The 26,147-nt window shown below is 46.2% G+C and overlaps 1 long non-coding RNA gene across 1 annotated transcript; it reads left to right on the top strand.

Annotated features, from left to right (window-relative positions):
- Positions 1 to 11,281: 11,281 nt before the first annotated feature.
- LOC144130776 (uncharacterized) lies at positions 11,282 to 25,225 on the top strand. Its single transcript, XR_013314210.1, has 3 exons — positions 11,282 to 11,518; positions 11,634 to 11,713; positions 25,019 to 25,225. It is a non-coding gene; the product is annotated as an uncharacterized LOC144130776 (long non-coding RNA).
- The last annotated feature ends 922 nt before the right edge of the window (positions 25,226 to 26,147 follow it).

Raw genomic sequence — 26,147 nt, 5'->3', positions numbered from 1 at the left:
GTCTCTAGCTTATCCACAATAAGTATGGGCTCCGTGCGCTGGTATGGTGGCGCCAGCAGCGACCGCATCGCCAGCGCCACCTTGCGGCTGTCCCCGCGTTAACCGGACGCCCAGTGCGTTTTTGTCAACCGGCCCGGCCACATCGCAGACGCGCTCTGACCATCGTTGTGAGAATGGCACCGCGGGAGAGCCAACGCCTGCTTTTCTGCGGATTTCAACGCATTGAAAGCCTTGATGTGTATTTTAAAAGAAAGAGTTTAAAAAGTGGGCGACGGCTGTATGAAAGCAATCATGTGTATGGCGTTCAAGAGGAAGCAGTCGGCGCAACGGAGCCTTCCGACATCATCGGCAAGTGCGTCGCGCAACTGAAAAATGTAGACTACGACATTCGCCTTGAGGTAAGCAAAATTTACTGCGGTCAGCACTGTTCTAAGGAGGACTAAAATAACCAGGCGTGTTGTTTATAAGCTCTCAGGAAACCCAAGGGAGATCGCGAGGGCCAGTTGCACTTGCAAAGCTGGGGTCCGTGGATGGTGTAAGCATGCTGCAGCACTGGCGATCTTCGTCAATAGCCACGAGAATAGCTCATGCACGGACCTTCCGTGTGAATGGCGCAAACCGTCGAAACCAACGCTGGACACAAAAAAAAAAGATTGAGGAATTGTTTCCAGGTGAGAATTACAAATTTTGTGTCCATTCAACATTTATTTTGCGCTATGTTTGTGTACGTTTTTGCGCAGGCCCGTCCCGGCAACCCCCAAACCTACAACCCCTATATCCGGCAGTTGTTCATGCTAAATTTGCGGACCTGAATTGCTCAATCAGGCATGTTTTAAGGACGGAAAGCAGCCCTGCTGAAATGCATAAAAACGGACCAGTGGCATCACAACTGACAGAGAGGGAACAAAATTGTGAAGCAGAGCTAGTGAATGCCCTGGTCAGCGGGAAGCGACGGCTTTATACCATGCTTGAAATCGCAGAGATTTCCCCAAAGAAAATGAGAAGGCTCGACATGGAGCGTAATTTGAATGAAAAAGAGATTTCCTTCTACAAAAAGGTTGTGCAAAAAAGTCTCAAAGAGATAATTGAGATAGCCCTGATTACAAAAGGCCAGGCAGCAGTTCAACGGTTTGTTTTTTATTGCGCGTGAGCAGTTCGACTGCGCACCGGATTAAAACAAGAACAGCTGAGTTCCAATACTTAGCTGATGTTCTTGCCTCGCAAAGACCCTTTTCAAGTACTGCAACCTCATACGGTATGTGCTGTGCCCTGCCTAATATATTTGTTTATTTAAAGCGTCCAGTACAGTGGCTGAAATAACACTGTGCAGTAGTGTCTTTGCAAGGTGTGATGCAGTTCTCTTCCACATGATGGCGCAGGAAAGAAAATGGAAAAAATGGCCAGACAGGAGTTGGAGCTGGCACTTGGGACGAAAATACACGAGGTAACTTCAGTACAAGCCTAATGAAGCCATGCTACATTTACTCTCGATTACTTTCAGGTTGGGCTCATCATCGATGCCGAGCAGCCATGGTTGTGTTGCAGTCCAGACGGCATTGCAACATCCGGCAGCACACTTCAACTTATTGAAATTAAGTGCCCTTATAGTTTGAGGAGCAAGTGTCTGGTTGACCCAGATAACGAAATCAGCAATGTGCCATATATTCACTATGTGAATGGTCACTTAGAAGTGCGAAAAACGCACTCCTACTACACAAAGATAATGATAATGCTTTACATCCTGAGGATTGACACCGCTTTGCTTTATGTGTACTCCCCTCAGAGGACCATAGCAATTAGCGTAGAAAAAGACGAAGCGTTTCTTGCGGAGTACGTACCAAAATTAGAGGACTTTTATTTTAGGTATTTTCTGGAGGCACTAATTCAATGAATGCTGTGAAGTTCGCAGAACTTTCCGTGGCGCCAGTCGGCCTTGGGTTCGCGAGGAATGCCGCACCAGTCAAGTCACTTGCATCAGAGGGACGCCTGATGGTGATTAGGCGGCGGCTGTATTGTGATCAGCGCGTCGCACACAAATGGACCCGTCCCCTCCCTGCCTCGCCATCGTGCAGCGGATGCCTTTGTGTTCTTCGCGCCGTCACGGGCATAACGCGTCTTGAAGAAGCTTAGGCAGGTACATCTGTCGACATGTGTGCGGCGTCAAGGGGTTGCCGAAACTTCGGGAATGCAGGAGATACGTCTGGGTAGGATCGAGTGACCATGAAGCGCATTTTTCCCTTGACTACTGTCTTCTTTTTTTTTCTCTCTCTGAAGAACCCACCACCTTTAGTGATCGTTCCTTCGGCATGCGCGTGTGCGAAAGAAACAAATTAGGAATGTAACTTCTGTGCGGTGGGAAATGGTAGTGGTGTTTGTGCTGGTTGTGTGTTTGATTGCCACCTCTCCATTCCCAAATGTTTGGCTGGTCGAGGGAATTGCAGATTTTTGGTTTTCCTTTCCCCGACCATTGTTTAGTCCATATTCGTTCCCCAATCGGCGATTAGTTGGCGGAAACCTTATTTTCCTTTCCCTAACCACTGATTGGTGAGCAGGGTCGCTTAATGTTACCTTGTTAGTTGCTGACCCCGCTAAGGGCGGAGACAAAGGGGTTAAAAGTAAGCGCCCTGGGTTGAATCCGGGCTGAATTCGTCTGATGAACGGTTTAGTCATGTTGTAAATAGTTTTCTCCTTGCTCGTTTCTTCTCGTTTTATTTATGTTGTAAATAAATAGTTAACCTTCTCCTTTCCTCGAGTAACGTGAATGTTTGCGAGTTAGAACCACCAAGTCATCAAGAAACCCCGATTTCATCATCAACAAGGTGTTTCCTCTCATCGCCACCTGAAGGGGATTGCAACTGGCGCAGTCGAGTCAAGATTGCAACTGGCACAGTCTGAAGGGGAAACCGAACTAATTCCCAACGCATTTGTTCTCAGAAACAATCTGGTTGTAACTTTATATTTATTGATAAGTACTTGTACTTCAGAAACTTTTTTAAGATGTTGTTAAATGCGAGAAATAAATGTACAGAAATTAAACCACTTTCTCCGTTTCTTTATTCATCCAGAAAATGGCTTCAGATGTCGAGAATGCAAGAATTAAAGGCACAAAAATTTTAAACCACTGTAGGAAATAACATGATACAGTGGTGCTTACCTGAGGTATCTCTGTAGTTTTTCACTAGGCATCATTCCATCGTCTTTCCCATAAGACGGAGGGAATATGGTGGGAACGTAGGCCGGGTGCGAAGCAATGCTACTTTTCTCATTGCCCACAAAGTGCGCGCTGCAAATTCTTGTTTCGTGCCGCACCGGCTGCCACGGTTTTCCGTCAGGGCTGGTAGGGCATGACGAAAACAGAAAAAAACTCAAAATTCTTTCTGGATTGAGCCTTCCCCATAAAAAAAGGCCATCCTCACCTTGCACGCCGCACTGCTTGAATCCAGCGCTCCCTCTTTTCCGTTTCGTACGGTCTCCAAGGAAAGCGATAAAATTTTATCCTCGGTACCTGGCCTGAAGTGTTTTTATAGCTGTTATGACACTTGTAAACACAGCAGTAGGTCGAGCCACCCATAATTAGCGAAATTTCCTTTCGCCTTCGATGGAAACACCCTACCGCTCGCCTAGCTGACAGCAAACTGAAAGAGAGCGCTGCGTCCGGTTTTCGCCACGTCTGTTAACCAGGGGGCGCCACCAGTACTCGCCAAACTGCAGCGCACGGAGCCCATACTCGCTCTCTCTCCTTCCCCTCGTTCACAAGCACCTCGTTCACAGACTTGTATTCACTTCCTGCTCTACCCAAAACCGGGGTTCACCTGAAGAGAGATGAGTCAGACGGCCTGCATTGTAATTTTTTTTTCAGAAATGGAGAGGGGCAAACCTGAACTCAAGACGGTTTCCATCAGTTTTGAAAAACGGGGGTAAGGGGCTCATGTCGAAAAGGTACAACGATGCCTTCACCTGGTGGGAACCTGTCTAAACTTAACCCTCGTGTTCGCACTGCGTTTTCAGCACTGCTTATACAGTGACTATAGTTCTTCCGGCAACTTCCTTCTAACGCCGATGAAGAGAAATCTCCCCCTTTCTTGAAAAAAAAGAACTGAAAAAGTTCTCCCCCATCCTCTCTTTCTGACCCCTCACTACTTTCATCTCAATTGAACGAAAATATCTTCGACAGAAGTCCGTCTTTAAGGCGTTGTTCGCCGTCAGGCTCGGAGGACAGGAGGACCAGCCAACAATGAAACAACGAAACGCCCGCGTGTTGTGCTTCCATGCGTGAGGGGAACCAGGAGGCACTCGCACGTATTCCGGGAAAACATGAAATCTACCTGGCTCACGAACCTGTTTCGATGAACGGACAACTTAAACCACGACGAAAAGTTCGGGGAACCTGGAAGAGCTTCAAGCCATGAAGAAAATAGTCACCGAGAGCCCCGCGATCCTCCCATTGTTATAAACCGGACCCCTCTTCCGACGCGTTCGCGAGCGCCCGTGTGCCGACGCCCATATCTAGCACGGTCAGATATCGGCGCCTCGCCGAGGCTCACTTGTGTCTCCCGCAGTGCGCATGTGCAGAACGGTTTTGGCGTACGCCAAGAGCGCCAACGCTGATCGCGTACACCCACGAAGGACCCTTTGAGTTGGCGCTTTACAGTTTTCCGCAAATGGTCAATTCGCCGCGTTGTTCAAAAAGAATTGTGCGAAATCTTCATGACCGAACCAGAGAAAGTGTGCAGTGAAGAGTGCAGGCAACTGTGGTGTTTTGCTGTGAAAGCTGCCCCTATTACGCCAGTAACTTTGTGTGTGTTGTGAACCACGTCGGACTTGTTCATTCTCAAGAACCAAATTTTAAAGTCGTCTGTGGAGTTGAAGGCTGTCCATCAGTGTACAAGTCGTACCAGGCATACAGACAGCACCTTTACAGAAAGCACGGTGACTTCGTTAAGAAGAACTCGGCGCATGAATTCAGCAACGTAGCGGAGGAGTCCAGCATTGAAGACGAGACCTTACCATCCCATCGTTGCAACGAAAGCAGCTGCGCCCCTGAGAGCTCCGGAACTACGCACGATGGCACTGGCCGCGCTCCAGATGAAGCAGCGCCTGATGAACTCTTTGATCGAGAATTGGGTGAAGCTAAAGAATACTTGATGATGTTTTATCTGAAGACTTCTGAGCAGCGCCTTCTTCCGAGGTCTGCTGCACTTAACGTATTTCGCGACATGAAGGTATTTCTGAAACTTTTGTTATCAAAAATGTTTAACCGCTTGCGCATGGTTGCAAAACAACGCCAAGAAAGCATTCTAGGAGAGTTGGAAGCCTTGGATGAGGGTGTAATAGACTTCCTTTGGCCTGACCTTGAGGGCAGACATTTCACTTTGAAATTCTCCGAAGAAAGGTTGAGATATGTTGAACTAATAGAAGTAAAGCTCGGCGGAGGCACTAACTCCACGGACTGTGGTGTTTGCTACTACCTGCCCTTGCAGGCGACGCTGGAAGCACTTCTGCAATCCGAGGAAATAGCCGAGTCAGTTTTAGATAAAAGAAAAGCCGGCCCTGTCGATAGACTTCGGGACTTCTCTGATGAAGAATTCATAAGAAATCATATTTTAATTAAGGGCAGTGAAGCGAATACAGTCCTTTTCCTATTGTACACAGACGAGTTCGAGATGTGCAACCCACTTGGGTCTGCTGGTGGCACTCACAAAATATTTGCCATGTATTTTTCTATACTGAACGCCCAACCGAAGTATCGGAGCAAATTAAAATCAGTTCACTTATTGCTGCTCTCTAAGTATGGCGACGTTCAGAGATTTGGAATTTCAGAAGTCATTGCTCCTTTGATCAGAGATATTCAGAGACTGCCCCGCGAAGGCATCAAATTCCTCTTTGATGGCTCAGACATAGAAGCTGGCGTTTTTGTTGTTGGATTTGCCGGGGCAATCTGTCCCTTCACAAAATAGGAGGATTCCGTTCATGTTTTTCGAACGGGAGAGATTGTAGATTCTGCCTCGCGCGCAAGAGCAACTTGAACAATGTGCACTCTAAGGAAGATGTGACAGTCCGGACAGCTGCTATACATAACAGTCATTTGGCTGCTTTGAAGCTTGATAAAAGCAATGCAAAACTGTACGGCATGACAAAGAAGTCTTGCCTCCTTAAAATCCAAGATTTTTATGTGACACAGCAGCTGCTTCCCGACTGCATGCATGATATCCTAGAAGGCGGGATAGCATTTGTTTTAAAGAATGTCCTGAAGGGCCTGCTTTCTTCGGGTGCGCTGAAAGTCGAGCATTTGGAAAAAATAACGACTTTTGAATTTAAGCACAACGACAAGAAAAATCGCCCCGTAGCTATAAGCGTGTCGTCGAAAGGCTGCGTGCTCAAAGGAACTGAAAGCCAGAAGCTTTGCTTATTTAGGCTGCTTCCGCAATTCTTCGGCGACCTTGTCCCGGAAGGCAATGGAGACTGGGAGTTATATCTATAGTTACGTGAGATAGTGAACATTATTCTCGCGGAGGAGGTACCTGAGTACTGCATTGCTTATTTGCAGATTCAAATTAGTGATTTTTAGAAAAATTCACAGCTCGGTACCAGCCAATAGCTTTAATTCCTAAGCTTCATTATCTCATTCACTACCCTAGGTATATATTCCTGTTCGGCCCTCCATGACGGCACTGGAGCATGAGATTTGAATCAAAGCATGCCCACTTCAAGAACATTACCACTAGTTCTAACAACTTCGGCAACATATGCCGAACCATGCGCGAGAGGCATCAACTGCGAGTGTGCTACGATGTGTCACGTTATGTTCTGAAGGAGAGCTTAACTACCGGACACGCAATGCCTGTCGATCCGACAGAATTACCCAGTTCGGCAGTAAATGAGCTTGGCCCAATAGCATCGCAGGAGAAGTTGTACTCTGTCTTGTACGCTACTATTTATGCATGCTCGTACAGACGCGGGGATGTGATGCACATAGGCTGGCACGAAGGAAGTCCGGTGTTCGCCAAAATTGATCAGCTGTTTCTTTATCGAGGCTCACTTTTTGTTTCCGCGAGTAAGCTTCACAATAAAGGTTTCTTCCGCCACCGACAAAGCTATCTTGTATCGCCTGCCGATGAGTATTTTTCCTGCACCCAGAACAGGAACTCGCCAACCGTGTTAAGGACATGTATGAGTACAATGGTGGCTTTGAAATCGTTCCACATTACGAGCTGTTTGACTTTTAGGACATGCGCATGCACAGACATTCTTGGAAAGCTGTGTTATGGTTGTCTGTACTAGAACGAAGTATGCTGCTTTTTTTTATTTCAGTTCTTTAGGGACAAGAAAGTTGGTTAGTTATATTGATTTTAATGGCGCAAAAGCAACTGAGGCTATGATGCGCCAAACACACGGTTAGAGCTTTTGTTAAAGGTTACGCTTTTTATATCTAAAGTTTGTTTAAAACATTGGCTTCTCTGAGAAACTTAAAAATGCTTGAAAAATCAACCAGTGCTTGATCTCCCAAAAGTAGCATGGGGTGTAGTGGGATGTATTCATTGTACAATGTTGTGAAATATTTTTTCCTCAGTTGTTCCAGTTTTGTGCATACAATTAAAATGTGGTTTACCGTGAGTTCATCGCCACAGATTTCGCAGAGAGGTTTGTCTTTTTTTGTCAGTAAGAAGTTGTGTGTAAGGTGTGTGTGTCCAATGCGTAGTCGACACAAAATAACTTCTGTAAAACATTCCTGATGTTTGCATGATCTCCATTCTCCCAAAACGGGTTTTATAGAATGTAGTTTGTTGTTTGTCTCTTCTTCCCATGCAACCTGCCACTTATTCCTGAGTTTACTGTGCAGTAAATTAGAAAAATCCCTCTGTGGTATATTACCTTGTTTTATATGACCAATTCGAGCTTGTGCTGCACAAGCATCTGCTCTCTCATTACCTAAAATTCCAACGTGGCTAGGGACCCAGCAGAAGATAATGTTATGTTTTTGCTTTGTGATTTTAACTATATTATATATAATTTTTCCTATTATGGGTTCAGCAGCATTTGTAGAGTGCAGCGCTTTGAGTATACTCAGTGAATCGGTGTAAATGATGCTATTTTTTATGTTTTGCTTTACTATTTGTTCTACGGCTACAAAGATGCCATGACACTCCGCAGTAAATAGCGATGCATACTGTGGCAATCGTATCATTTTTTTTTTCGTTTTTTCCTTGAATTACTGCACTTCCGACACGACTTTCTGTTCTTGAGCCATCAGTGTAAAACTCAGTGTAGGTGTCATATCTTTCCTGTAGCGCAAAGAACTCCTGCAGTATGTGCTCGTGTGGCATTTCCTCTTTGTTTACGTGTGTCAGTGTGAAGTCACACACCGAAGGGAGGCTGTACCATGGTGGCAGAAGAAAGTGGCTAGCACGCACTGCGAGAGCATAGTAATTGTTCTGAGTGAATTCTGTGCTGGATGCTGCTTCATTATAGTGCAAATACTGCCATTCAAGCTCCTCAGGCTTTAATTTGTCCTTTCGAGCTATGCACAAAAAGTCACATAGCTTATCTCCTTCATGTCCGTTGCCCTCGCACGCGTTAACATAGGTTGGCTGTCCATCATCGCACGTGTAGTGAACGACATAATTTGCGGACAGAAAACAACTGCGGGGCCATTTTAGAATGCAAGGCTTGTGTTTTTTCGCCAATTTAGACGTCTCCCTAGCTGTGACCAAGATCATCAATCTGTAATCTTTTACCGCAACTCGCATGGAAGATTAAGGATATCATTTCCCAGGATTCTGCGTTAGGTTCTTTCTCGCATAATGTTGGCGGCACCAAATGCTGCATTTCTACGACCACAAGCTTGCCACTGGCACTGCTATTAAAACAACACAATACCATGCTTTAATTGCTGTTTTCTTGACTACATACCCACTCGGTAATTATGAATACGTCATTTTGCCTGGCGTATTGCGAACAATGAACGCTATCGCTATTTACTACAATCACTTCCGGTTTCGACAGCAAACAGCGCCGAGTGCGCCATGACTTGGGGAGACTTTGCAATCGTGGCTGGTAACCATGCATAGCTTAAAATTCTCTGGCGTGCCAGATCCGCACGGGGCGTTGCCAGGAGCAGCCAATCAGCACATAACTCACTGAGCATTTGCGGATAGGGGTTTATGTGTAGCGCTCATACCTAGAAATGTTGTGACCCGCAAGTCCAATCCGATATGTCAGCGTGCGTAGGCTGCGAAAGCATTTTTTGTTTGATTATGCGGCTCTTTCATTGTTACATGTGCACGCAGATGTTATACGCGCTTTTATTGCTAGTGTAAGCAGCAGTTTCGTTGTCTCATGTGCACACAGATGCTATAAGCTCTTATTTTCACATATATTTAAGATCTATGTGTACATGTGTTCATAACTTATCTTTTTGTCTGGCTTTTTTAATCTGTAACACATGCATCGCCGTTTCTGAACACAAATAAACTGTGTTGTGCTAAGTTTTCTTTCCCCACACATACCAATTGTTTCGCAGCAGTATTATTGCAATGCAATAAAATGACTGATTTGTACTTCTCAGTGATATTCATGTCCTCACCGCGAATTGTGGTGGGACAATTAATATAAAATCTGTGAGTAGTTTTATTTGTTGCACAGCATTGCTTATTACACCCATTAGGCGGGTAACGTTGGCTCCAAAGCGCATTCTCGTGAGCGCAGAACTTTCTTCGATCCCACACCGCTCCCACTAAAATACGTTCGAAGAATTCTATTATTGGCCTGCATACTGATCATCACATTCAGTTATTTCGAGCCAGCTAGCTCCAAGATACCATTTATTTCGCAAGAGCATGTCTTTTAAATATTTCATGGGCCTGAATTTTAGTAGGGTTCGTCAAAGTGAGGAATATCCGATTCAGATATACAGAAAGGCAGGGAGGTTAATTAGGCGACGCATATATTCTACCCTACTCGTGGGAAAGGGAACGGGGGAAGGGAAAGAAAGAGAAATCAGTTTTTCACGAGTCTGCAGACCATTACTAACAGGTTACACAAGGCACACAATGAAAGTTTACAACCTTGAACTCAATACTGCGTCCTTCAAAAGCACCTTCAAAGCTGCTCTCTGCGATAAAGATTACTCCAAGGACACAAAATCTTGGCTTCTGTAAAGAGACGAGAATCTAAGCAGCTGAGCGTCGAAACAAGGAGGACACGCTGATACAGAGGGTAGTCACAAAGTAAGTGCTCACTTGTCTCATCTCACACGCAAGAGAGTGAGCCATTGCGATTAAGTGGGAGTGGGCATTTGTGAACGCCACTCCCAGTCACAGGCGACACAACAGCGTAGCATCGCAGCGGGAGAAGCCGGACGGAGGACTGAGTCGGAGTAAGGGGTCGAGACAATAATACAGTTATTCAATATGCCAGTATGTCAATATTTCACGCCACAAGTTATGGGGTGCGTAAAAAATGGCAATAGATTAGCCTATCTGCGATCTTGAAGTAGGAATGCCGTGCTGCCATAACAGCGGCGTGATTTCTGGAGAGAAGTGCCGCATTTCAGCATTATGGAAGCGATCAAGTGGCAGGGTGTTAAGCTGCTTCGCATCGAAGCCACGGCGAGCGCTGGTTCGCAACTCTTCACCGCCTATCATAAGAGGTCTAATCCTGTTATCAGGGTGCAATAAATATAATGATTGCGCATTAAAGCTCAGCAATAGCTTAGATAGCGAATGGGTCAGGTGAGCGCGACCGGTGGCGTTTGGTCTGCTAGGTTGGCTTCACCGCATGGCTAGCACTGTTTTCAACGCTGACTTCTTTCCCTGCATGTAGTGTCGCGTGAAAAATCTGTAAGCAGACCGAGCGCTACCGCCAATGACCGCACAGCTGATGTGACCAGAATTTCCTCCATTCCCGTCTACGGGAGATCGAGAGGCCGTGGATAAGGCGAGGCTAGCTGTAAACAACTGAAGCGACGACGCCCGGTGCAATCAAAACCAGTTATATGACACGCGGCGGACTCCATTCTCCCTTGCCCTGCACCGCGTCATTACAACCATCGGCGCGTTTATACTCCGACGTCCTCGGCGCGCGGGCGAGCGCCAGCGGTGGTCAGTAGTCAGGCAGGCGACGCCACGCCAGGCGCAAAATCGGCCCTCCTCCAGTCCGACCACTCCGACGCGGCACAGCAGCTGCGCCAGGAGAAGCGCCTGCGCAGATGACGCGCAGAACGTTCGACGCGCCATCTGTCGTAGATTCACGAAGCAGCGCCTCCCCACCGAGAGGCGGAACCGGTCTGGCCGGGCCGACGGGGGCTGACGCGCTCGGAGCGAAATTGAAACAGGCAGTGACTGCTGCAACCAGGTCGAAATAACGCAAGCGTTATTTCAACCCATGACGTCGCATCCGGTTTGAAAAAAGACGTCATGTCGGGCAATTTTTTTGCTGTTTGAGCCGAGCCGAGAATTGCTTCCAGTAGCACTATGGCCGGTCGAGTCGTCGACGTAAAGAGCGCGCGATCGTATTGCATGTGAGTAATTTATTCTTGCTATCTTTTGGTATGCACATTCTGAGTGATTGCCCGTTATCTGACACTCGGCATTCCGTTGTCAACTTCCTTGAGCCCGAATATTTTGTGTTTGCAGATAACCCAGGACTAGCGCTGAGCCCGGTTGCCCGGCAGTGAACCCAAAGGCCCGGAGGGAAAGACTCATCCGTTTTTTTCGTAAGCTCTGCTCAAAAGCTCTGTGCAGTTCAACAGAAAAGAGCTTGCGCTGAGCGTGTTTTATATCTTTTGTCAACCCAGCCCAACGTAACTCATGGTCATGTAAAACACGCATAATTACCAGCTTTTGCGTGCTCCCGAAAAAAGGCAGGAAACTTTTGACAACAGTCCAGTTGAACTAACCGTTTGTGCGACGAGTTTTGTACGCGGTCCCATTTTTTGTGGCCCCGCGGCTGGGAAAGCCTGTAGAGTGTTGAATTAATGCTGCACTTTACAATTGTGTGCTGCAGTTACAATTCGCTTTCTAAAACAGGTGCAAAAATTGCGGCGAGATCAGCGATTACGCTTTGGTGTCTGCAGCGCGAAACATCTTTTAAATTCATATTTATTTCACAAAACAGGACTTTAAAAACTGACTGGTAGTTTTGTGGTATGCACGGACCTTCCCGATTCCTGCTTCGAGTCCGGCGTTGGCTTGCTGGCGCAGAGGCTGAACAAATGGGACGTTAAAATGCTGAGGCAGCAAAGGCTCTAAGGCGCCACAAGGTGGGCCCTCGACCTTCTGTGAGAATTTTAAAATGTGTGCTGTGCCACCTGCGCCGAGCATCGGTTTTACGTGGGAAAGGTGCTTGGACCCAGGTAGCCAACTAGAATGGAGCGCATGAGGCAACTGGAGAAGCAAGCTTAATTTTAAGGCCTCTGAGCTTAAGACATTTTTACAGCTGATGGTGTAATGAGCCCTTAAAAAGATGAGCATTGTGGGCAATGTGCTTGATGTCCTTTAACTGTTTGGAAGCTTGTGAGGTGCATTAAGCTCACAAGGCACTGTTGCAGTGTGTGACAGGTCATTGTGGTGATATTAGAAGAAGACAGTGCAGCACAATGGGACAGAGAAAAGGAGCACACAGGATAAGTGCTCGTCCTGTGTGCTCCTTTTCTCTGTCCCATTGTGCTGCGCTGTCTTCTTATATGCTATACGAACAAGCCCAAACTACAACTTTGTTAAGACTGGTCATGATAGGTTTCCTTGATTTGGCTGCACTCTCTGCACTAGTTCTGTGAAGTTCCGCGGTGGTGCCGGCAGCGTGCAACAACAGCTCAGGCAGTTCAAATGCAGCTTGGCACTGGCCGCTTCCAAAACGAATGGTCGAGTGCAGGCCCGATTGTCCAATAGCCTTGCTGTCGTCACGAAATTGCAACCAACTGCATGCCGCCGACACCAACAACCACCAAAATCCTGAAACACTTGGAGGAATTTTCAAGCAGAAAATCGCAATGAAGTTTTACCATGAACCTGCTCTAGGAAATGGTCGTTTCACAGAACGAAAAAAAATCGTTGCATGTATACACACAGGTGACTTACGAATTAGCGCTGAAATGCTGCCCATGCGACTCGACTTGGCCGCTTAGGTTTTCATTATGACTCCTTAAACAGTGTCTCAAATCCTTTATGTGTAGGTCGAAGAAGCAGAGAACGTATGGCACGAGCTATTTACTGAAATGGTGACAGTTATTTGCTGAAAGGTTATGGCTTATGGGGGTTTAACGTCCCAAACCAACTCGGGCTATGAGGGAAGCCGTAGTGAAGGGCTCCGGAAATTTTGACCACCTGGTGTTCTTTAAGAGAGCATAGACACCTAACTTTTGGGTGCGTGGTTTCTTCTTTTTAATGTAATGACGCCACTGCGTTGGCTCAGTGGTTATGGGGCTTGGCTGCTGACCCGAAAGACGTGGGTTCGATCTCGACCGCGGGGGTTGAATTTTGATGGGGCAAAATTCTAGAGGCCCATGTACTGTGTGATGTCGGTGCACGTTAAAGAACCCCAGCTGGTAGAAATTTCCAGAGCCCTTCACTACAGTGTCCCTCATAGCCTGAGTCGCTTTGGGACGTTAAACCCCCATAAACCAAGCCAATCGGTTTTTTTGTAATGAGCTGTAAGGCGTTATTATACACGGATTACCATGTGTTAGGCTCCTATGGCTGCTAAATAATTTATAACTGAATTTCTTTCTTGTGCTGTTTTAGTTTCACTACCTGAACGATGACTGTGACGTTAAAGAGAGGTTGTAGGTCATGTGAGGCGTGAAAAACTGCAATATAATTGGTGCTTCTACATTTGTTGTCATTCCTGCTCTTGAGGAAGGCTGTCTTCAGTACTGCAGTAAATTAAAACGATTAAGCAGCAATTATATCGCAGTTTTTCACTACCTCATATGACCTAAAACCTATCTGACGTCACAGCTCTCATTCGGCTGTTGAAACCGAAACAGCATGACAGAAATATTCGATTATAAATTATTTAGCTGTTGTAGGCGAATACCACATGGTGATTCATGCATAGTAGTGTCTTCCACATCATTATAAAGAAGAAAATATGCCACGGAAATTAGGTCTCTATGCTCCCTTAACGTGCACTGGCATCGCACAGTACACAGGCCCCTAGAATTTCGCCTCCATCGAAATTCGACCGCCGCGGCCAGGATGAAACCTTTGACCCGAAAGACGCGGGTTCGATGCTGGCCGCGGCAGTCGAATTTCGATGGAGGCGAAATTCTAGAGGCTCGTGTACTGTGATGTCAGTGCATGGCAAAGAACCCCAGGTGGTCGAAATTTCCAGAGCCCTTCGCTATGGCGTCCCTCATAGCCTGAGTCACTTTGGGACGTTAAACCCCCATAAACCATAAACCATTCAACAAAGAACTGTCATCATTTTTGTAAATAACTAGTGCCATACCTTCTCCGCTTCTTCGACCTACACATGGGCACCGCCGTATTGCTGCACCGCAGTTGCGCTTCCATTTCGGTAAGTGCGTGCCAGCCTAGAACTCGTGCTGCACTTCTTGAACTAGTGCAGAAAGTGCAGCCAAATGGAAGAGACCTTATGATTATGTGGCTACTTCCTTTGCATTGGGTGGGCGACAGTTTTTTGTCCTAGCCATTAAATAGAAAGAAGGAAAAAAATGAACCGTGGGAACATTCACTATTAAAACAACAGCTTTCACCTGCAGAACCCCAATGAACAAAGCCTGCCTGTATACTGAACAAAGCAACTAGGCTGTCAAGGATCCAGCAAATTATAATTTTGAAAGTGGGCCCCCTGCTGTGAAACTGGCAACGTTTGTGCCCCCAGAGACAAGCAGTGGTTAGAGCCGAGAAGTCACAGACGAATGTAGGTAGGACAGGTAGCTGAACGGGGAAGTAGTTCCCATAATTGAAGAATACATGGAAAGACAAGGACGAGGCATGTTTATGTTCTTCCTTCTATGTTTGTCGTTTTGTTTTCACAAGTTAGGAGTAGATGTTTGTTGTAGTTTCACTTTTTAAGGAAAATAGGAAGGGGGTTGTTCATCTTTAGACATGTAGCCCAAAAGACAGAGCACAGGAGTGACTCACACAACATTAGTCTTTGCGTTTTGTTCCTACTGTTCTGTGTGCTTGCACCCCTTGTCCCCAAATGAAGCATTGACATGATCTTACGTAATGCTATGCTGGTAAAAGGATGTGTGCTGCATGCATATGGGTGTGTGGCATTCAGATTCAAGCACCAACACACGGCTTCTAGTGTAGTTGGAATTACGGGAGGAAAAAAAGCCTGAAGGATGTAGATGAATAGTTTAGTTCTTCAGTTTGCCCTTTCCGAAAAATTCTCTGGCAGGAGGTTTTAATACGTGTCAGCCCACCCCTCATGTAATACTCCCTTGTGGGTCTTTGAGGTACAAATAAATAAAAAAGTAATACCCTTTCAAACAGTATAATTTGCAGCTTTGGTGCAAGATTTTCGGTGGCCACTTCATGGAGTGTTTGCCCAGAGCTTGTAGTGATTGCCTAATGGCGCTTGGTCCCAAGAACCGTACAGCTAACCAATTGCCCTTGTGCCTCTTGGTGAGGAAATCTGAGAGGTCAAAATGAGAATTTACCATAGCTGTGAGCAGTAATGAGCTGGATGTATTGCCGAAGAGAACCAAGGTCCTCTGCTTGACAGTGGTAAGAATTTTGGGTTGGTTAGAGTATAGATGGCTTAACACCATCTTCCGTATCTTAATAGATGTGGCATTGTTGGCATGTGCAATTAAAAATTTGTTTCGATGTGTTTGGCTGGTGAGCTGTTAGCTCGTACATGACGCAGTTATAAGCTCAGCCAGAAGTACCTGTGCTGTTTGAGCTCAGGGCAAGAGCTTTGAGTAAGGCCGCTGCACTACGTCCTTGTTGTACATTTGGCTTTCATGGTGCTCCAACTTCCTCCTTCCCCCACCTCTGTTAGGAATGTCGCCATTGGGCCGAGCGAAAGTGGTGGGATGTAATAAGAGCAGTGGCATGGCCATATGGTCCATCCGAACAGCACTGCGTAAGACTTGTTTGCTGGATTGGCCCCGCTGTCAGAGCTGGGGAGAGTTATGAGTGGGCCACTGTGGAAAAAGACAATAGAGCAGCGGAAAACATGCCACAAATGGTGTAGAGCTATAGTTTGGAGGCAACCTTTGATGCCTTTGTTGCCATTGTGGTCAAAGTTATCAGTGAGACCATCAAGGGCAGCACCTGTTCTAAATGCATCGCATAGCAATAAATCAGAGCTTCAATTTTATAGTTGGATCATGGGCCCTACTGCAGGAGGTGTATGAATCGGTTCAGATTTCACATTGACATGCATCAAATTCAGCAACGTTAGTACTCACAGGTAAGTAAAACCTCGATAAGGCATGCCTCGCCGCACTGCGGAAAAACTATGTGCAAAGCGTCAATATTGTCACGAAGACGACGAAGCTGGCAGTGGTGCAGGAACAGAAAGGTCGCGTTATAGGCGAGTGGCCATTAAAATCTGCTCACTGCCATCATTCATCGCCGCTTATTATGCGGCTGGTCGCTACGTAACATTTGGTGTGAGATGGGGTATCATCCCCATCCTGGTCCTGGAGCTTCGGAGTCCTCCGCTGGTCGTGTGCACCTAGCTGGTTCGCCCCGACCGGCTGTGCCCCAGCCCGCTGGACCTGAGCCGACCTCGCTGCTCACCCCAGCCCCGCCCCTGCCCTGACCACAAGGCATGTTGACATGACTACGCTGCGGCGACCCGAGATGCCGCCCACACGCGAGGACATCACCCCCCTGCCCATGCCATTTGGTGCGTCCAAGGGCTTCGGCCGTCTGCTCCTGGCGACCTGTGACCTGGAAGCTTCGTGGACCAGGATTCATTCACACATATCTTTCATCGTGGCGGCCAGCACTTCCCCCCATGCCATTTCTATTGTACCGCGCCCTCTGAACCCATCTCCACTGAGCGCATCTCTCCGTTGGTGTCTTCTTCTATTCACTATCGGGACGATCTCTCGGCAGCCCCGGCTAGTGTCACGAAAACGACAAAGCTGGCAGTGGCGCGGGAACAGAACGGTTGCGCTATAGGCGAGCGCCCATTAAAATCATCTCACTGCGATTGTTCATCGCCGCTTATTATTCGGCTGGTTGCCACTTAACAATATGCCCAAACTTAAAGCAGCCTGAGTATATCCGTTGACCTGGTAAAAGATGATACCTGAGGCATTTCAAAGAATGCGCAGGTGCAACCTTTTAATCACATGGCTGCTAGCGCAGCCTCGAAGGCATATAAGCCAGGTCCCGGGTCCCACCTGCTCTATTAATATTGCGCAGGCGAAACCTTTTAATCAGATAGCTACGAGTGCAGCCTCAAAGGCATGTAAGCCAGGTCCTCATGTCCCCGCTGCTCTATTAGGCCGTATTTGAGTGAACAAGCAAGTGTCTAGCACGCATGCAGTTTTTTCCAACAGTACGGGTTTAGCTGTCTTCAGCTTCCATGTAGGCATTATTTTCATTAGATGGTGTTTTGCCAATGATGGAAGCAACAGTGTCAATACCAAACTGTGCTGAAGAAGTTTTGGACTGCAGTGTCTAATACATCACCAATCATGCAAAAAATGAGTCTCCACATTGCCTCTTGTAAACAGGAAGTATTTAGGAATACCTGCTCTATTCCGATGCCTGGATTGCGAGCAGTTGGGGATAAGAGTTAATGGAGAACACCTTATTAATCTGCGATTCACAGGTGATATCGCTAAGTCACTCAGGAGATGAACTGCAAAGCAACATCAGTGAGCAGAATGGTGGGTCTAAAGAATTAAAGGAGTATAGACACCTAACTTTCGGGTGCTTGTTTTTTGTTTGTAATGATGCATGAGGCATTGTTAAACATGGATTACCACCTGGTATTTTTCTATAACCACTAAATAATTTATAATCTCATTTCTTTCTCGTCCTGTTTCAGTCTCAGTTTCAACAGCCCAATGAGGACTATGACGCCAACGTGTGCCTACAGGTCACGTGAGGCATGAAAAACTGCAATATAATCGCTGCTTCCACATTAGTTGCCATTCCGGCTCTTTAAGATGGCTGGCTTCAGCACTGCAGTAAATTATAACGATGAAGCAGCGGTTATATGGGCGTTTTTCCATGCCTCACGTGACACAAAAGCACTCTTTGACGTCGCCGCCATTGTTTAGCTGTTGAAACCGAAACAGCATGACAGAAAATATTATAAATTATTTAGTGGCCGTGGGCAAATATTACATGGTGATTCACGTGTAGTAGTATTTTCCACATCATTGTAGAGAAGAAAACATGCAACCGCAATTACGTGCCTATACTACTTTAACATGAAAAAACCAAATGGAAAATGCTCTTGGTCATTCCCTCCAATGCAAATGATGTGTGGTGTGTAATGTTACGTGGTGGCCGGCCGAAGAGTGAGGCGCGATGAGCGATGGCAGAGATATGATTTGCATGGAGGGAATGGCCGAGTGCTCTGCAGCGACTGCTCTGTACCGCACCACTGCCAGCTTTGTCGTCTCCATCGCAATATTCCTTTTCCCCATGAACATTGTCACATATAGGAAACTGGGTGGTGTATCATTGTTTGCGTAAGAACTTAAGGACACTGACAAGTTCCCTACGCAGCCGCTGACCACACACCATATATGGCAAAATTACTTTTGGAAAGTAATTAAATTTCATTACTAATTACTTTCCTAGAAATCTCACAGAAGTAATTAAATTACATTACAAATTGCTGTTCTCAAAAAGTAATGACATGACATTACAATTACCTGCCTTAAGTAATGAAAATTACTTCTTAGTTTTGATGCCAAAATGTTGCGCATTGGTCAAAGTTTGTGCAAAATTTCTAGTTTTTTTGTTTGCACTGCCACTAAGCTTGAAAATGGGCGTTGGAAATTTTGCCCCTCTTTAGTCAATTTGAACAGCCACTTTGCTGATGTAGATGGTATTTCTCATATCACTCTTCAATCAGAAGTACATCATTCTATGTGTAATATCGTCCCACCATCCTGGTTTTGAAGAATTTGTCATCCGCGTAAACAGCGGGAGTACATTGACTGCTTATCCACGCATCATCCCAGAAGTGCACAGGGGCGCAGAGAAGCTGCCAATTCTGCTGATGTTCAATTGATTTGTTCTGCAGGCAAGTTGCTGGAAATAAATTGCATGTCGCTGGGACGCTGTTGCCTTTGTTATCCTTGAGTTAGAAATAGGGCCTCAAAGGAGGCCATAAAAAACCGACAACTCACGACAAACTTTCTTAAACGTGTCAGTTGAGACTTCTTGTCAGTGGGGCGATGTCAAAGTACTTGCTCAAGCACTCGCAGTGTATCTGTGCAAAGGTGCCATATGGCATGCCTTGGTCATGGAACTCTTCTGGTGGCCATGCAGTGCCTTTGTGTCTGAAACCGTATGCAGTGCAGGAAGATGCGTAGCAGTCCTGTGACTGATATGCAGATTTTTCACAAAGGCAGTGCTGGCGCCTGCGCGCACATCACCTCTCGTACGCGTGCGCCGCTTCCCTGGGGTGCCGGCTATTACTGGTTGCGCGCTTTTAAGGCAAGAGCATTAAGTGGAACATTAACGTCGATAGCCGACTATGTTGTCGATGTCCAGGAAAAGTGGTTCACAACCCCCAGTGACATCATCTGAAAAGAAAAAAATTCTTCTGAGGGTGCAGAGAATTGAACCAAGGGGGGCCTTCAAATTGTGAGGCGATCGCGCAACCCATGGGCCACAAAACCGCATTGCTTCGTTACAAGTAATGATTCATTTATTGTATGTGTTGCCCTATGACTGTATGCTAATGAGAAGGTGTGTCACTAGAAAGGAAGGAAACAATATTATTTAAAAAGTGAATGTTTTTCGCCTTCAAAGCATGGAACTAGTCTCTAGTGCCCTCCGTAATTTATTCTTGTTTTGGCAGTCGCCGCGGTGGCTCATTGGTTATATGGTGCTCTGCTACTGACCCGAAAGACTCTGGTTTGATCCCGGCCGCAGCATTCAAATTTCGGTGGGGGTGTAATGCTATAGGCCCCTGTACTGTGCGATGTCATTGCACTTCAAAGAACCCCAGGAGGTCAAAATTCCCGGAGCCCTTCACTACGCCATCCCTCATAGCCCGAGTCGGTTGCTTTGGGACATTAAACCCCCATATACCCTATCTTTGCTTTGTATATGCTCATCTCCACAAACGCGAGGCCAAAGTATGACAGATACGAGGAGAAGCATCAACTCGGTATGCAGCAATAGTAATATCGCTAATAATTAATTTTCCGTAAAATTACTAATTGAAGGTAGTTCATTACATTACTAAATTGCCAGGCCACAAAAGTAATGAATTAACTTAGAAATTACCGAGAAAATTAATTTACTTACTGTAATTTTATTAGAGCAATTTAGTTGCTGGCTAATCTGCCACACACTGATTTGAAGGTGACTGCACACTGCGTTTCAATGAATGCGAAATCCTGACTTGATAGCTTTTGCAAATGGTACGAAACAACGCCTTTTGCATTTTTAAGGCAAAGGTTTGTGCCACCTTCCCTTTTATTTTTCTCTCTCTTCCTTTCCCCCTTCATATGTTTTTTTTTTGGGTGTTATGAATGCAATGTTTTAGCAACAAGCTTGAATTAGCCCCTATGAAAAATTTTTTTGCTGGTCTGCACGTCACTGTCTCTATGTCCAGGCTTTGCGCCATTTCCTAGTCCCTGGCATTTATTGGCACTTTCACTTCAATAAAACTTTTCTGAATGTGCTGGCACAAATTTTGAAAAGTTCCTTTGCTAGCGCTTGCAAGTTGTTTCCATATTTTTGTTCCCCATGGGGGTGAAGTTTCATGGCATGCCCAGTCCGTCAACTATTTCTTACCGTTGTTGTGATCGGAGGCCCCGACAGCGGGAACAGACGAGCCCGGCAGGCGCCATCGAACTATGTTTGACCAAAGGTGCTGTCGTCCTGAGAAGAGGATTAAGAACGGCTCCTGGCGACGGTGAGCTGTGACGAAAGGCCTCTCATCCCTTCGTCCGGAGTATGGAATGCGGCATTTCTCCCGAACTGCGCCCTCACGTGGACCGGCAGAAAGACCCGAACAAAGGCGCCGGAACCTCCCCGCTCGCTTGCACCTGCGCGGCCAGACAAAGCTGCGGCGGACACGGCTGATTCATCTTACCCTCTGGAATTCCCGGGGCCGTCAGGACGCCTCTTTCCCACGGAGGGGATCACCGCCTGCAAAGCCAACGACCTTATGCACCTGGTCAACCCATCGGAAACAGCATTCCAGGACCTCAAGGCGCCAGGATCTTATCGCCTGTGCACGTGTTTGTGAGGGCGGAGCGGTCACGGGGTTAGGGAAGAGACTATGAAGAGTGTGTCTGCCCATTGGACGTTTGATCAGCCACCGGTTTCCCTAGCTAGGTGCCTAGGGAATATCCACTGTATTTAAGCCGAAATTTGGCTGGTTTCACGGCACTTCATCTCTGACTTTTGGTCTCCCTGCTTCTGTTCTAAATATGTAAATAAACCTTCAAGTTTACCAACCCTCCTGAAGGCTTCCCTCCGTCGTCTGCAGAGTTCATCGTCATGCGGTGAAGACCTCGGTCCCGATACCCAAGCATATCACCGTTCTCAGATACTTTGTCCCGTTACACTTGTGCATTGTGAAAGAGCCGCAGCTGCTCGTAAGATGCTTTGTCCTTGCCTTTGTGCAGGGCAGCAGCGGCTTCTTCTCTGCAGTGCTCAGTTGCATGTGGGCAAAGCATTCAAAAATGATGACTAGCTTGGCTGGCATTTTCCCTTGGTCTCTGAATGCATCATATGGTCTGAATTTGGCAAAATTATGGACATGTATACCATGGAATCGTTTCAAAACGTTATCCAGGATTTGAATTGTGAATAAAAATAGCACAACACGCATAATTTTTCGTTTTGTGATATTGCAGATTACACTAACCAAGAACAGAACAGCAAGGTTCTACTGTATTTCTTTGAAGGGCTGTGACGGTTTTAAAGGGTGTCTAGCAAACTAGAATTGTCAAGAAGAATTTCGTTTACCTGGAAAAATCTGGGAGTTGTGAGGGATACCATCAAAAAAGTGGTCAAGTCTCGGAAAAGGACGGACTGAAATTAACGCAGAGGTCTGCTGCGAGTTTTAACGATACTGTGAGTGTCCAGCACACGGTCCGTTCTTATTGGCATGACATGTTTTTGCTTGTAATGAATATTAGGCATGGTAGCCTGTCTGTTCTAGCTGTCTTGTTCTTGTCTTCAATTAAGTGAGCATTGTATATACTGGTTGGTTCTTTACAGGTTGCCACACTCCTTATTAAATTTGGTCTGGTGCGTATGAATAGACACAGCTACGTTCAAAAGTATTTTCTGTGGAATAAGCCGTAGTCATAGGAATGTGCAGAATTCATGCGCTTTCAGTATACTGATGCGAGGTGCCACGCCACCCCAGTGTGGCATCAAAATCGATCTGTAAATCTTGCTCTCAGGCCTCGTCAATCGTGTAGGCTATTGCAGAAACAAACAAACAGAGGCTGGTTTCTCTGCGGTTCGAGCTGTGATGACGAAATCGTAAAAAGCTGTTACTTTTTGTGGAAATGCTTGGTGCTTGTCCTGCGGCATTGCTGCTATAGAAAGGGATGCCAGTGTGTGCCTTCATTGGAAAGGCAGTAAAAGGCAGTGCTTCTCAGTGATGAGCAAACCAACCTTTGTCAGCCCTCTTGTTCAAGGGTTCCTTCTTGAAAGCCTGAAATATTCTTTTGCAGTACAATGAGCAGTGTATGGAGTCCCAGAAAGCATGCAGAGTGTTTCGTTTAGAAATTTTCCAGAATTTTTTCAGAGTAGAGATTTGTTTCTGTTGTGAAAGCACATGTAATGTCAGCACATATGGCCACTACTCTTATGAACCATTAAAAGAAAGCAAAAACTTGTGAGCATAATTTTAACAAACTTACAAATCTAAGAGTCCGGATCAGTCAGGCACTTTTCGTCCAGTGAGAAGGAAAACAGCTGCTGAAATTTCAGCACAGATTCCTAGTGAAATGTGCCAGCATCTGTGGGTCCGTTACGGCCAGGGATTCCAGCGTGGTGAAACCCATGCACAAGAGTTAAGTGTGCCATGTCCCGTCAAGAATGCTGCATCTGGGGCAGCATTCCACAGCTGGAGGTGTCACAAGAAAGTGTGGAAGAGGTCGTCTTTTAAGCTGCTGTTCATAGATTTTTTGTGTCATTAATGTTTCTCAACAATGCCACATCACGTCATACGCCTTTTCAGTGTCTGAACTGTGACAAGAGCATCTCCACCGCAGCCGCGGCCTCGTGCTTGAGTGCTCGCCTCGGCTACGGGAGGTCGTGGGTACGATTCCCGCGGCCTCCGGTCCGCCAGCCAATTAATCGAATAGGAACAGGCGGTCCCCAGGCCTAGTGCTCGGCTCTCCAGGGCTGCACTGCGTGGGAAGGATAGCCTGCGCCTCAAAATTCCCGTAAAATGTGGGCACAAAAACGTCTCCACGTGGTTAAAACCCGCAGTCCAAAACTCTCGTCTTGTGCCAGTTACAAAACTCACAACGTTCACTTCTCTAGCCTCAAGATAGATGTGCCATAAGCACTCTCCGCTCAGAAACCCCCTTCGAGCAAAGTGCGGCGGTATTTGACGGTCGTGGCTGGCTCACACGCATCAGCAGGTGTGCATGACGGGTTAAAAAAAAAAAGATTGGCTTCTACCGCACGAGACGGATTTAGGGTTGCTTATCGGCGGAACATATCTCTGATCCACCAAGGCAACGGTTTGGTCGAAGACCCTTCTCCCAAGCATCTCCCTAGATGAGCCGAGTACCATGGCGGGGAAATCTTAAAACCGGTGGGCACCCGGCGGCACTGGGAATCGAACACAGCACCTCCCGAATGTGAGGCGGATGCTCTAACACAAGGCCGCGCTTCGGTGCTATGATCGTCGCCAAAAGGCCGAGAAATGAAAAGCCGAAAGATTGTCGTTCGGCAGCTTACAAAGTCAAGCTGTCATGTTTTTTCCTGAACACAGTTATGGCTCAGGCTAATTGTACCATTCTACATGATTTTCCCTCATTCATTGAGACGCTCAATAAGCTTTAGGGTGCGATAAATTATGAAGAGGAATGAAATATTTGTGTGAAATGTTTCTTTTCGTCACTGCATTTTGTGGAAACATGTTTGTATTGTAATTTCAAATGTTTTATAATTTGAACTACTCGAAAATAAAGCATATCGCAGTACTGGCCGGCATTTCGAAAGGCTCTGATATGCACACCATGTGTACGAGAGCAGACGATGCAGCGGTCCCTGTGTCACTACTTTTGGAGCCCACATGACCAGGGTTGCTGCGCTACCTCGAGAGTGACGTCATAATGCACCCCGACACTCAGAAACTGAAATCACTCAGTATAAATAATGCGGTAATATTTAATGTTCAAATTTAAATTGCGCAGCACGTATCACGCACCGGGTGGGAGTATGCAATGTTTGAAACTAAGAACACTCCAACCAAAAATTTGATGTCTCCGCCCCTTTAAGGTTTTGGGTTTAGCCTATGGAGCTTGTGACCTCCTGTGTGCCAGCGTCAGAAGCCTTTCAGAAACCCTTTCGTTGTTTGTCTTGACTGTTTTTATTCATTCTTGGTCTCTGCCTTGTACACACTTCTTTTTGTGTGTGGTTTCTCTGGCACATCTTGAACAATATTCCTTTTATTCTTTTTTTTAAGGATCTTTCTAATGTCCATACGCAAAACCACTACAGGAGTGCGTGGGCTGCTGCTGTAGCTTGTTGGGAGATCTCCTTTCCTTTTTTCCCTCATATGCATTCCATTTTTTGTGTATTTGTTTGTGGGTTTCTCTTAGTGGTTTATTAGTTGCATTTTATTGTTCTGAGCTTGCATACTTTTTTCTCTTTTCATGGCATCCAACCCTGTGTATGACTGACACTAGTGGAGAGACTGCAGCAGCCGACCTTGCATGGCGCGGCATTCTCTGGTCCAAGGCACCTATTCCCCGTTCCAGGCTACTGGCTCAAGAATGTGCCCACAAGTCTGCACCTTGGCCTACAGGCAGAGTCGCATTAGGCCCACGTCAGCCAAGACTTCCTTGCCAAATAGTGTTCCTACCAACACGCCTTGTCAGTAATTGATGAAGCGTATGAATAAATGAGTAACAACTTCGTTGGCCGTATAGAAAAACCGTGTTACAAAGCATTTTTTTAAGGTCATACCCAGCCACCACATTGTTTCCTCTGAGCAACCTACTCATATTTGAGGTAAGTGCTGGCCGTGTGTGGCATCACAGTCTGAAGTGTTGGTGCAGAACCGCATATTGCCTTCCTGTTTATGCCATATCAGCAGAGAATGCTCCCCAAAGCTAATGAAAAAAAAATAAATTTCGCCAACATACTGCTTTGAGACAACTGCTAAACGGGTGCTGAAGCCCATTGAACATTGTAATCGAGGCCCTTTGAATTAAATGTTCTTTGTAGGTATTTTACAAAGGCAAGAAAACCGTCCTAGCAGTGCTACTGGGATTGCAACTCGCTGCAAACGAGGCAGATTCTCTTGCTGGCAGTTTTTGAAATTCGCATTACCCGAAACTGCACTGTAAAAGAGCATAAAGTAAACGATGTCTTCCTTCGGTAATTCATGCCATGCAACATGGCATGGAAACCATCACATGGCCAGTTTATCCATTGCCTTCAGGTTCAAGACATCTGCCAGTTTCTATACGGTAGATTGAGACTGTTGCACTAGAAAATTACATTTCCCTTGAAGGCGCTTTTTGAGCAGGAATTGGGTTCACCCTGGTTTTCGTGATTTATGTTTTGGGTGCACAAACTGGGTAATATCAGGCTAGCTGCTAACAAGAGGCCATAATATTCGCTAAATTTGATTTACAGTCTTCTCTTACTGTTGTAACCTATGTTTCCTCAAGCAGAACGGTGGCTGAGTGAATTCGCATCACCTGTTAATGTCAGATTATTTTTTTCTTTTTCTCAGCTGCTGAGGGCCATTATTGCCATAGGGGTATGTAAGGTGTGTACTGTAGACAGGGAAATCGCTTAATTCAAACC

Source organism: Amblyomma americanum, chromosome 1 (genome assembly GCF_052857255.1).
Source record: "Amblyomma americanum isolate KBUSLIRL-KWMA chromosome 1, ASM5285725v1, whole genome shotgun sequence".
Taxonomy (NCBI): domain Eukaryota; kingdom Metazoa; phylum Arthropoda; class Arachnida; order Ixodida; family Ixodidae; genus Amblyomma; species Amblyomma americanum.
This window is presented reverse-complemented; position numbering and strand designations above follow the sequence as displayed.